This window comes from Ornithorhynchus anatinus, chromosome 1, assembly GCF_004115215.2.
Source record: "Ornithorhynchus anatinus isolate Pmale09 chromosome 1, mOrnAna1.pri.v4, whole genome shotgun sequence".
Lineage (NCBI taxonomy): Eukaryota > Metazoa > Chordata > Mammalia > Monotremata > Ornithorhynchidae > Ornithorhynchus > Ornithorhynchus anatinus.
The window spans coordinates 27,894,863-27,907,766 of record NC_041728.1 but is presented as its reverse complement, the minus strand read 5'-3'; the positions used below and the strand labels follow the sequence as shown (position 1 = coordinate 27,907,766).

The window sequence follows — 12,904 nt, the reverse complement described above, 5'->3', positions numbered from 1 at the left end:
ACCGATCCTGACTCCAAAGGGGCTTACAGTCTGATGATACTAATAATGATGGCATTTGTTAAGCGCTTCCTATGCGCCAAGCACTGTTCTAATAATAATAATAATGTTGGTATTTGTTAAGCGCTTACTATGTGCAGAGCACCGTTCTAAGCGCTGGGGTAGATACAGGGTCATCGGGTTGTCCCTCGTGAGGCTCACAGTCTTCATCCCCATTTTACAGATGAGGTCACTGAGGCCCAGAGAAGTGAAGTGACTCGCCCACAGTCCCACAGCTGACAAGTGGCAGAGCCGGGATTTGAACCCATGACCTCTGACTCCCAAGCCCGGGCTCTTTCCACTGAGCCACGCTGCTTCTCTAAGCGCTAAGTTGTAAGCGCTGACAATGGGAGGAGGCAAACATGGAAGAATCTACCAAGAGGAAGAATCCTTGGAAGACTACTATAAGAAAATCACGACGTAGAAAGATGCTTTGAGAGCTCACGGGTGCCAAAGAGCTGAGATGATATAGGCAGAAAGAAAAAATAGGAGGAAAATAGAAGAAAAACGCATCGGGGAAAAGCTTCCTAGAAAAGGTGGGATTTCAGGAAACAAAATTTCAGTTCATTCAGTTCATTCATTCAGTCTGTCACTCGGTCATATTTAGTGAGCGCTTACTATGTGGAAAGCGCTGTCCTAAGGGCTTGGGAGAATACAATATAAAAATAAACACATTCCCTGCCCTCAAGGAGCTTACTAAACAAGAAGAGAAGTGCATGGAGAGCGAGCAATTATCAACCTATGGTATTTATTGAACATTTATTGTGTGCAGAGTACTGCACTGAGCGCTTGGGAGAGTACAATATAAGAGTTGGTAGACACTTTCCCTGCCCTCAGGGAGCTTACAGTCTACAGGGGGAGGCAGACTTTAATATAAATCAATCAATCACTGGTACTTATTGAGCACTTACTTGTGCAGAGCACTGTACCAAGCACATTGAGAGGACAATACAACAGAATTAGCCGACGTTCCCTACTCATAATAAGCTTACAGACTAGACGGGGAGATGGACATTAATACAAATGAATACTAAATAAGTTACAGGATATGAACATAAGTGCTGTGGGGCTGAGGGTGGGGCGCCTTTGGTGAAAACCTGGGTGAGGGAGATCTTAAAAACATCTGTCCCTCTGAAATAAATAACTTTTTTTTTTTTTATGAGCATAACATGCAAGTGGAACCGTGCAACTTAACACTGGGGACAGTGTTTTGGATTCACTTGGCAAACTTCCAACCGTCGTGTCAGTTGCTCAATACCGTGCCTTCTACAGAGGAACAGAAAGTGTTTCTAGTGAAATACAAAATGTATCCTACATTGAGGACCACGTGGGAAGAAAATCTCACGAGTTTAACATTCACATCATGCCAACCGGAGGCATTATTTCTGGTTTTATGGGACAATTTAAAGCAACGGAAAGTGTTCACGCCGCAACGAACTCCATCCATTTCAAAAGGTTATCTTTTTTTAAAAAAATTCAGTATATTTGGCTGGGGCTTCTTTTCTTTGTTCCATAAATCTTCTAAAGATCGACCCCGTACATGTGTCCTGCAGGTGTAACCTTAGCCCTTTACACTGGTCTCCTTACCTTCCCTTCGTATAAAATGTTAATGCTGTGTATTATGCCAACCTATTTTTCATGTCACTCAATGGCCTGCTGACAAAAACCAAGCGATGGTGTTTAAAAATAGGTACAGCGAGGCTGACAATTAGCTAATAATTTTTTTTTTCTATTTCCTCAAGTCGATTCTCAGAAAACAGGTTCGTTTACTAAACCTTATTTACCAGCAAGGGTAAAACCTCAGGAAAAAGACAAACGTCAAAATATTTACTCAAAAGTAGATATCCCCGTTTCCGAGCACTGTCGAAGCTAAGGCGCTAAGGGCGTTAGGGCGTTAATTAAAGGCTTTACGTGAAATCCTGTTTTAGCCATTTTCTTCCCCACTGGTAATTTTTTGTATAAAAGGTGTACGTTTTAATTACGACTGAAAATGTTAGACTTCCTAACTTCGCTGTCTCCTGTTTTAATTAGACTGCGCTTCCTCAGTCTAGTAAATGGGCTCAGATCAGACGGCTTTTATTTCTAAAGACAGAAGCCGTGCGGATGGGTGAGGCCTAGATGATAAATGAGAAGCAGCCGGCTTAATGGATAGAGCACGGACCTGGGAGTCAGAAGGACCTAGGTTCTAATCTCGGCTCCTCCCTCTTTCTACCGCGTTACCTTGGGCAAGTCACTTCGCTTCTCTGGGCCTCATCTGAAAAAAGAACTGGGAGCCCCATGTGGAACAGGGACTGTGTCCAACCTGATGAGCGTGTTATCTTTCCCAGCATTTAGTACAGTGTCTGGCACACAGTAAGGGTTTAAATAATACAATTTAATCATCACCATCATAATAATAAATGCCACTGATTGAAGGATGAGGAGAGGATAAAGAGGGAAATTAAGGCGTCAAAGGAAAAACTTCAAAAGAAAAGACTTGCAGGGCGTGTTTTTGCTAATATATAATTGAAAAGGACATTTTAACACCACAGGAGAATCAGTGTGGCCTAGCGGATAGACCACGAGCCTAGGAGTCATCAGGACCTGGATTCTAATCCGGCTCCTCCACTCGTCTGCTGAGGGTATCTTGGGCAAATAACTTCACTTCTCATGCCCCAGTCTGTCACCTGAAAATGGGGATTAAGACTTTGAGCCCCATGTGGGACAGGGACTGTGTTCAACCTGATTAGCTTGTATCTGCCCCAGCACTTAGAACAGTGCCTGGCACGTAGTAGGCACTTAAAGAATCTTGTACTATCCCAAGAGCTTAGTACAGTGCTTTACACCCAATAACTACTCAGTCAATATCATCAATTGACTGTGGAAGAGCTGGAGTGAGAATGGGTAGAGGTGAAAGGTGGGGGGAGAGGTCCCTTGCTCACAACTTTCCCATCTCTGATTTGTTGCTCATCACTTTCTCCCACCGAACCCCCCTCTGTCCTCAGCTTGACCAAATCCCATCCATTCCCTCCTTCTAAACTACTTCAAAATCTGCTCTCACCTTCTCCGGGAGGTCTTCCCTGTATAATCCCCACCATTAGCTATTCTCGCCATCCCTCTAGACTGTAAGCTCACTGTGGGCAGGGAATCTGCCCGTTGATTGCTATAGTGTATCTCCCAATGCTCAGTCCAGTACTTTGCACACAGTAAGCGCTCAATAAATACGACTGAATGAATGAATCCCAACAATCACCTTAGCAGTTAGATGTTCAGCTGATCATGATTTATTTTTTTTTACACTATTTGTTAAGCGCTTACTATGTACCTAAGCACTGAAGCAGGTACAAGCTAATCAGGTTGACCACAGACCATGTCCCACATGGGGCTCACAATCTCATTCCCCATTTTTCAGATGAGGAAACTGAGGCTCAGGGAGGATAAGTGACTTAATAATGGTGATGATGGTATTTGTTAAGCGCTTACTATGTGCCAAGCACTGTTCTAAGCACTGGGGCAGATACAAGGCTGTCAGGTTGTCCCACGTGGGGCTCACAGTCTTAATCCCCATTTTACAGAGGAGGTAACTGAGGCACAGAGAAGTGAAGTGACTTGCCAAAGTCACACAGCTGACAAGCGGCAGAGCCGGGATCCGAACCCACGACCTCTGACTCCCAAACCCGTGCTCTTTCCGCTAAGCCAAGCTGCTTCCCTTAACCGAGGTCCGGCAGTAGACAAGAGGTGGAGCCGGGATTAAAACCCAGGTCTTCTGACTCCTAGCCTGTGTTCTTCCCATTAGGCCATGTTGTTTCTTGTTTATTCATCAACTTCACTGTTCACTTACATTTTTACGATTTGTATTTATTCTTCTGTCATCTTTCCTTTTGCCTACTTGACATTTCTCCCCATTAGAAGGCAGGCTCGTCAAGAGCAGCAATCGTGACTTTCACTTACACGGTGTTTATCCTGAACTCTCTGTACAATTCTCCCCGTACATTAAGGGCTCAAAAGCACTCTGCTTACAGTAGGAGCCCAGAGGTGTTATCTGTACAAATCTGGCACTCACCGTTGTGTGTTGTGCAGAGAAGGGACCTCTTCTGCGTACAGAAAACACCGAATATAGTAGTCTGCAACAGTGTACGTCCCCTACAGCACTCTGAAAATAACAGGCAACAGGTACAGTGCTCTACACATGAGAAGCATCCAGTATAGTGCCCCGTTAACTACTGTTGTTGATAATGAGGATGATGATGATCTTCTGAAGGAAAAGAAGAAAACCAAGACCAGGCTGATAGTCTCTACACAGCTTGCCAGGGAACACTGAGCACATGCTAGGTGCTCCAGTGGGGATTGCTCTTTTGGGGTTTTTTAAATGGAATTTGTTAAGCCCTTACTATGTGCCAGGCGCCGTACTATGGACTGGGGTAGTTTCAAGCTAATCTCAGGTCGAATACAATCCCTGTCCCCCATGGAGCTCACAGTCGTAATCCCCATTTTACAGATGAGGTAACTGAAGCCCAGAGAAGTGAAGTGATGTGCTCAAGGTCAAACAGCAGACCAGTGGCAGAGCCAGCCTTAGAACCCAGGTCCTTCTGACTCCCAGGGCTGTGGTCTAGGCCATGCTCCTTCTCTTGCCTTACCCCAAACGCTTGGAAAATAAAAACTGGGGAGGAATGTATCGTTGCCCTAATAACAAGAACACTAGCTATTCCTCTCCACAGGTTCAGCGAGTGAGGAAAGCTAGACTGCACCTACTGTCATGGCCAGATCGGCTAACTGATCACTGTCTTTCTCTCTCCCTCCTCCTCTGTCTCTCTCCCCGCTTGCCTTCCCAGTGGAGAAAACGCTCAGCAGTTTGGCTTAGTGAATAGAGCATGGGCCTGGGAGTCAAAAGGACCTGGGCTCTAACCCCGGCTCTGCCAAGATGTCTGTTGTGTGACTTTGGGCAAGTCACTTCACTCCTCTGGGCCTCAACTATAAAATGGGGATTAGGAGTATGAGCCCCATGTCGGACAGGTACTGTGTCCAACCTGATTCACTTGTGGTCCAACCTGATTCACTTGTACCGACCTCAGCACTTTGATCAGTGCTTGGCACTTAACGAGTACCAAAATTATTATTATTATTATTATTATTGTCTTCATCCCCATTTTTTTTTTTACAGCTGAGGTAACCGAGACACAGGGAAGTGCCCAAGATCACACAGTAGACAAGTGGCAGAGTTGGAGTAAAAACCCAGGTCCTCCTGACTTCCAGGCCCATGCTCTATCCCCTAGGCCAAGCAGCTTCTCTGATGGATTTGTCTTTTAGGTTAACGAAGTTACAGTTGGAGAATTTTGAGGGGGTGTTGGGGGGTGACAGAAGGACTCGGGGGCGGGGGGGGTGTCCATCCTGCAGCAATGTGGGTAGAGATGAGGAAAAAAACCAAGATGGCTATCAAGAAACTGAACCATCGAGCCGTATGCGGGAACCTAACCTTGCAGAAAAACGAAGAGTCCCTGCTCTCCCCCGATCCATGAGGGAGAATGAACTACTTGAATCTCTGTAGAATGGGAATTTGTTTTTCTCCTCATTGGCCCACTCCCATTTGTTTCAAGAAATCCACCGTTCTCCTTTTCTCCAAAGACCTTTCTGAAGTCGCATTTCCTCCAGTTGGATCTTACCGAATCCTTGAGCAGCAGCGTTGGCCTGGTGGAGAGAGCCCGGGCCTGGGAGTCAGAGGGCCCTGGTTCTAATTTCGGCTCCACCACTTGTCTGCTGTGTGACCTTCCCTCCTCTGAGCTTGGGGATTCAACACCTACTTAGACCTTTAGCTCCATGTGTTACAGAGACTGTGTCTGGCCTGTTTAACTTTGATCTATCCCAGGGTTTAGAACAGTGCCTGAACATAGTAAGCACTTAACAAATATGATCATTGTTATCAATTATATAACGATTTTTCCACTCCTCACTTTCAATCCTCCAATTCCCCCGCTCAGTACTTCCACGCCACCAACCACCTAAGTACTAACAACCCTTCCACACCCTTACTTCCACCTCATACACTCTGTTGTTTTCCCCCCTACCTCCAACTTACTTTAGAATCCCACACTATTCTGGAAGCACCCTGAGGCAGAGATCAAGTCTATTCATCCCCCCCGGACTCTCCCGGGTGCTCACCCAGAGCTCAGCACACAATAAGCACTCAGTAAATACGACTGATTGATCGATCGATCACAGAGGTGTATGAATTCTTTGAAACACGACAGATTGGCGAAATCCAAGCTGGGGATGTCAGCAAGCCGGTAAAAGCAGTTCCTGTTCCTAGGACAAGACCTGTACACACTCCACCCTTTGACATGGAAAATCTCTCACTGCCATTCGTGAAGGCAAAGAAGTCACGGCAGTGTGGCTCCCGGCTCAAACCGAGGCCTACTATTTTCCACTTCAGAACATCTGATCCAAAAGATTAGCCGGGGGAGGAGAGGGGTGGGAGGGGGTGGTTATACGCTGTTGGTTTATGCAGATTTTTTTCAAGGTGTTTTCCCTAAATAATCTGCCAGAATAACAGTAGTGATAAGAGAAGTGTGATTCAACTTTAACTTATGTCGGTCATGTCTCTAACCCCATAGTGGTTAGTCTGACTGTTCCGCCGCTGTTAAGACATTGCAAAATGCTCGAGATGCTCCTAGGATGAAGAGTTTCCTGTGACTTCTGCTTTTCTACATCTCTATTTGTTTTTTCAGGCCAACGTTGTGCTTTTTCCGTATCCCTGAACGATGACGCATTTGAGAACAGAGAACGTTCCTTTTTCGCCAACCTGGACCCAGAGAGGCACGTTTACCGTTCGAAACCAAGTGAAAGTCGGGCGAAAGCTGTTGAAGATGTTTGAAATGACATCCCGACACACAAGGAGAGCATTCTCACTACAGCCATTCCCTTTTGAGGCAGGAGACTTGACACATGAGGGAATCCTTTCTGACTTCTCTTTCGTTCTCCTCTTCTCCCTTCACAGTCATATGTCACCCTAGATGGGTGGCACCCATTTAACCAGAATACCCAGTGACATCTAGTTTGCTCTCCTCCATGGTCTGGTGACCTGTGACCTGCGATTGCTTTGCACATACCTGAGGAATATCTCCGGCTTCTCCTTTTTTTTTTTTTAAATGGCACTTACTATGTGCCAGGCACTGTACTAAGCCCTGGAGTAGAGGGAAGTTAATCAGGTTGGACCCAATCCCTGCCCCACAGGGGCCTCACAGTCTTAATCTCCATTTTACAGATGAGGGAACTGAGGCACAGAGAAGTTAGGGAGCTTGCCCAAGGTCACCCACGGCAGACAAGTCGCCCAGGTCCATCTGACTCCCAGGCCTGTTTTCTATCTACTAGGTCCCGCTGCTTCTTCATGCCCCCAGGTTTAGAGTTCAGAGGTTGGGAGACCTCGGGAATCAGGGAAACTCAGAGAGCTGCTGAAGAACTGAAGGTAAATGGGGGGTAATTTGTGAATGTAGCCTTTCATGTCTTCCCCGCTCAAGTAAGTGCCTTTCAGCGACCCCAGGTGTGTGTGAATTATTCCGGCCACCCCAGGGTTCACTGGTGACAGCATCACTAGTGTCTGAGAGCTCAAGGGAAATTAAGTCAAAACCCGCCATCCAAAGGCTCTCCAGCCTTCCTCCTTCCCTGAAATTTTAGGTTCAGCTCCTGCACTGAATCCAGTGTTTTTCCTCTATGGCTGTTTCCCCCTCTTCTTCTTTCCACGGTGGAAAAAAAGGTGGATCCTCCATGGATCAGGCATAGGCTAGGGAAGGTTTTGGTTGCCAACGGACACCCTGGTTCAATCAATCAATCAATCACCCACTGGTATATGTTGAGCTCTTACTATGAGCAGAGCACACTTGGGAGAGGACGATAAAATTAGCAGATACGTTCCCTGCCGGTAATAAGCTCACGGTCTAGAGTATTAATGTGAATAAATAAAGAATTCGTAGTATAGAGAGGGAGGTAGACAATATTATGAATAAGTAATTTATAATGTATAATTCAAAGCTATGTACATAAGTGCCGTGGGGTTGGGAGTGGTGCGATTATCAGATATCCAAAGATCACATATCCATGGTCGAGATGGTCGACAGGTTTTTCCCTCTTGCTTGACTGCCATCCGGCCTGGCAGTATACCTTGGGAAAGAGAGGAGGGGGGTCAGATCACGTCTCCACCGATGCCCAGAATCTACGCTGATAAGCCATCCGTCTGTCAGCCAGTCAGTCGTATTAATTGAGAGCTTACGGTGTGCAGAGCACTGTACTAAGCACTTGGGAGAGAGCAGTAGAACAATATAACAGGCAAATTACCTGCCCACAGGGCTCAGAGTGGGGTAAAAGAGAATGTGGCTGAAACTTGGAAACGAATTGAGCAAAAACCACTCCACTCACAGAAGTGAGTAATGTGGTCATCTGAGTGGGCTCTCAATTGCATTTGAAGTTTTGAGATTGTTCATACGTATGGAAAGAAAGCGTCTGGAGGTGAAGTCCCTCAATCTGGGCAGTAAATGTCAAGATGGCATCTGATCCAAAGCCGGGCATCAGGCGTTCATGCCTATCTACCACGGTGCCTACACCCACAGAAGAGGCAGAGAGGAAATTCCCGCCTCGTCTGCCTTTGCCAGTCACCTGTATCCCAGAAGGAGCCGCCCCCTCATTGAGGAGGGGGACGACGTTTCCGTGGAGGGCCATCCTGCAGAACACGGGCTCGATTATTCCGTTGTCTACACGGAACAGGAGCGGGCGGTTACCGAGTCCGGAGAAGGGGGTTGCTTTTGGGACCTCATAACCACTGCGGGACTTGGCACCTGGATATGAGGGAGTCCAAAAATCAGGAGGAGGATGCGGGAGAGGAGGAAGAGGAAATGAGAGAGAAGAAAAGCCAGAGAGAAAGGTTTGTGATTCCACTATTGGGGACAACACCATAGCCACACTGACTACCATCAATGAAAATGGTGGGGAAGAGGGACAGGGTGGAATTTAACCCCGATCTCGTCTATCTCGCCGCCGACCCCTTTGCCACATCCTCCCCTTTACCCTGGACTTCCCTCCTCCTCCATATACACCAGACCACCTCTCTCCCCACTTTCAAAACCTTATTAAGGCCACATCTCCTCCAAGAGGCCTTCCCCAATTTACCCTCATTTCCCCAGCTCCCTCTCCGCTCTGAGTCACCTATGCATTGGATCTGTGACTTTTGGGCATTTGATATTCACCTTACCCTGAACCCCATGTTAAAAACTGTTTATTTATATTGTCTGTCTCCCTGTTGTACCTTCCCAAGTGCTTAGTGCAGTGTTCTGCACCTAGCAAGTGCTCAATAAATATGATTAATTGATTAACCTTTAATTATCCTTTTAATGACTTCACCCAGAAGAACCAGAGTGTTTGCCTTCCCCAAGGTGTGTGAGAGAAGAGCAAAATAGGGGTTACAAGATAAGAGTTAGAGATCGGTATGCGTTTCCAAGTCATCATCGTTATCTCTGGTGGTTTCTGTAGGGTTTTGAACCAAACAGCACTTTTTTTTTTCCCCCAAGAAAACTTGAAAAATGAGAACACTTCCTTTTAATTAATAAATAATACCTGTATTTGTTAAGCAGTTACTTTGTGCCAAGCACTGGGGTGGAAACGACACAATCAGGTCAGGCGCAGTCCCTGTCCCTCATGGGGCTCATATTCTAAGAGGGAGGAAGAAGAGGTACGTTATCCCCATTTCCACTGATGAGAATACTGAGGCAAGAGAAATCAAATGACCAACCCAGGATCACCCAGTCGGCGGGTGGAAGAGCCGAGGATCAGAAGCCAGGTCTCCTGACTCCCGGGCCGTTTTGTTTGCTTTCAGTTTTAATCTTGGAAACTGCGATTAGGTGATGGATATATTTCGGTCCAGATGAATGAAGTCACCTAAAACAGCCAATGCTCAAGGTACTGCCCGGTCAACTCTGAAGTTTCAAGGGAGCCGGGCGGGAACAAGGTGAGCCGATCGGCTTCGGCCCCAAGGTGGTCTTTTCCAACTACATTTCTCCTGATTGGGATTCGCCACTCAACGAGGATGGGGCTGAAGTCCTGATTTTTCTAGGTCTATGTCACATTTGCAATCAACTGTGTCATTCAGCTTCCTGTTTCAGCTCCCAGTTATTCTGAAACAAAAACACGCATGAAAAATACAGATCACTTCCACCCACATATTGAGACAGAAACTCCAGTACATGAAAACTGAAAAGGGAAAGACAGCTTTCTCACCCAACAGGAAGAAACAACCCGGTCTTAAAAGGGCTGATTTTCACAGAGCCCACGGATCAAATTTGACATAAAAAGCAGGCCCGAGGCTGAAGCCATGAAGCTGGCTGAGGGAGGGGGAGACACATTACTACGCACACTTCAGGTGAGGTTACAGAGAGCGATTTTTCCACCCAGTTGCCCCATGTCATTTTCTCTCCTCTGAGATCCCCAGACTGGCTCAGACCTAAGAGTCCCTTTCTCCTTGGAGGTCTCTCAGAAAGGGGTGTCTCTTGAGAGGAAGCTACCGTTAGCCAGGACTGGAGTAGGGAGGAAGATGTAACCAAAGAGGGTCTGAGAACCAGGGACCAAGCTTCTAAGCTCTCTCATCCTCCCCCTATTTGCAAATGGCACCTCCCTCACCGAAGCCCCTTTGACAGCTAATATTTTGCAAATTGGAGGTGAGAGCTTTGTTCAACCATAGTGGGTGAATTGGATCCAGGCCAGAAGAGGACCCAAATCAGGATAAGTCATTTTTCCTTTTCACGTACCCTTTCGCTACCTCAACCCAGAAACCCAGAAAAGAGGGTTTCTCCAGGTCCCGAATGTCTGGTAGCTAACTGTAATAACCACGGTCTTAGATAAGCCCTTACCAGGCGCCAAACACTGTTCTGGGCGCTGAGGTAGATACGAGATGATCGGGTTGGTACGCGGCCCCTGTCCCACATGGGGTTCAGAGTCAGAGGGAAAGGGACCCCATTTTACAGATGAAGAAACTGAAGCGCAGGGAAGCTCAAGCGACTTTGCCAAGATCACACAATAGGCAAATGGCGGATCTGGGACCGAAACCCAGGGCCCCTGCCCTGCAGTTTCAATTTTTTCCACCCTTCACTACGTGTGTCACTTTTTTCTGGTATTAGTAAGCGCTTACTACGTGCTAGGTGCCATAAGGGCTGATCATCTTGGACACAGTCCATGTCCCAAGTGAGGCTCACGGTCTTAATCCCCATTTTATAGATGAGGGAACTGAGGCCCAGAGGAAGCGAAGTGACTTGTCCAAGGTCACGCAGCAGACAAGTGGCGGAGCCGGGATTAGAACCCAGATCCTTCTGACTCCCAGGCCCGTGTTCTATCCACTAAGCCACACTGCTTCTCCTTTCCATACTGCACATCCTCTTTGACTGAGTACTACCTGACAAGCATTCATCTCACCAACACACTGTCAGTACAGATCGTAAACTCTTTGAAGGGAAGGATCATGTCCACCAACCCTGGGGTATTGCACTCTCCCAAGCGCTTAGTACAGTGGCCCTGCACACAGTAAGCGCTCGATAAGTTCCACTGATTGATCGAGGGTCGCGCTTCAGCCGACTTGAGCGCGGAGCTGATATCGCAGCACTGCGTGAATCTGGACAGTGTGATGAAGTTCGGCTTATGGAAGGAAGTACTAGGTTACAGAGGATTCTTTGCTCACCAGAAAGGTAGTTTTTCATTCAGACGACAGCCGGCTCCTAAATCCGTCCCGCTGTACAAGTCTGCTGACTTTGCACTGTTCCTCAAACCAATCGCTCCTGCTTGTAAAAAACCTGGCTTGGATACTCCTGCTGTTCTCTGGTTCTGGTTTGTTTACTTGGGTGGAGGACAACTGTGTATTTTTGGTCGCTCTTTGTTTTGTTTTTTGGTTTTCTCCTGGGTTTCGCATGGAAAGACCTCGCCTCCAAACCCATACTCTGCCACTCTAAGTATCAAACTCAAAAATGGCTTCCCAAATGAGAAGCAGAGTGGCCTAAAGGAGAGAGTCCGGGCCCGGGAGTCGGAAGGGCCTGGGTTCTAATCCCGGCTCCTCCGCTTGTCCGCCGGTGACCTCGGGCCGGTTGCTTCACTTCTCCGGGCCTCAGTTCCCTCGTCTGTAAAATGGGGATAAAGACCGTGAGCCTCATGTGGGACAGAAACTGTGTCCAACCTGATTAGCTTGTATCTACCCCAGTACATAAGAAGCGGTGTGTCCTAGCGGATATAGCGCGGGCCGGGAAGTCAGAGGACGTGGGTTCTAAACCCAACTCCGCCCCTCGTCTGTCCGGCGACCTCGGGCAATTCGCCTCACTTCTCTGTGCCTCACTTCCCTCATCTGGAAAATGGGGATGAAGACTGCGAGCCTCACGCGAGGAGCGAGGGGCCGCGCCCAACCCGATTAGCTTGCAGCGACCCCAGGCCTTAGTGCAGTGACTGGCCTACGGGAAGTGCTTCACAAATACCGTAAATGACAAAACGTGTTTTCGTCCACCTCTCCGTCGGGGGTGGGTGCCGTCTCACTGTCAGCAGCGTCGTCTTCGAACAGAGGAGCAGCCTTAGTAGCACCGATCAGCTGAGCAACAATGAAAGTGTTGGCCCAGCTGACGCACTTCGAACACCACATCCCCACTGGGACGAAAAGATCTGCAGACTGAGGTTGTGGTTTTGTTTCAGCCCGAACGGGGTGTGTGAGGAGGAGGAAGGGAAGGACAGAGATCGACTCACTGACCCACACCACCTTCTCTTCTAGTAAGGGACGGGCGGGGGCCGTTTCAGACGATCCACCCCCACGCCGCCTTTGTTAGGGAACCAATTTGGGGCTTTGCCGATCCATAGGTGCCACGGAGCGCCCGATTCATTCATC

General features: G+C 47.7%; 1 long non-coding RNA gene across 2 annotated transcripts in view; it reads right to left on the bottom strand.

Moving 5' to 3' along the window:
* Positions 1–9,367: 9,367 nt before the first annotated feature.
* The window catches only part of LOC120638269, a 334,023-nt gene continuing 330,486 nt past the window's right edge, over positions 9,368–12,904 (bottom strand). For both annotated transcript variants that reach the window (XR_005659839.1, XR_005659838.1), the window contains exon 7: positions 9,368–10,169. This is a non-coding gene — a long non-coding RNA (uncharacterized LOC120638269). The remainder of the gene's footprint in view (positions 10,170–12,904) is intronic.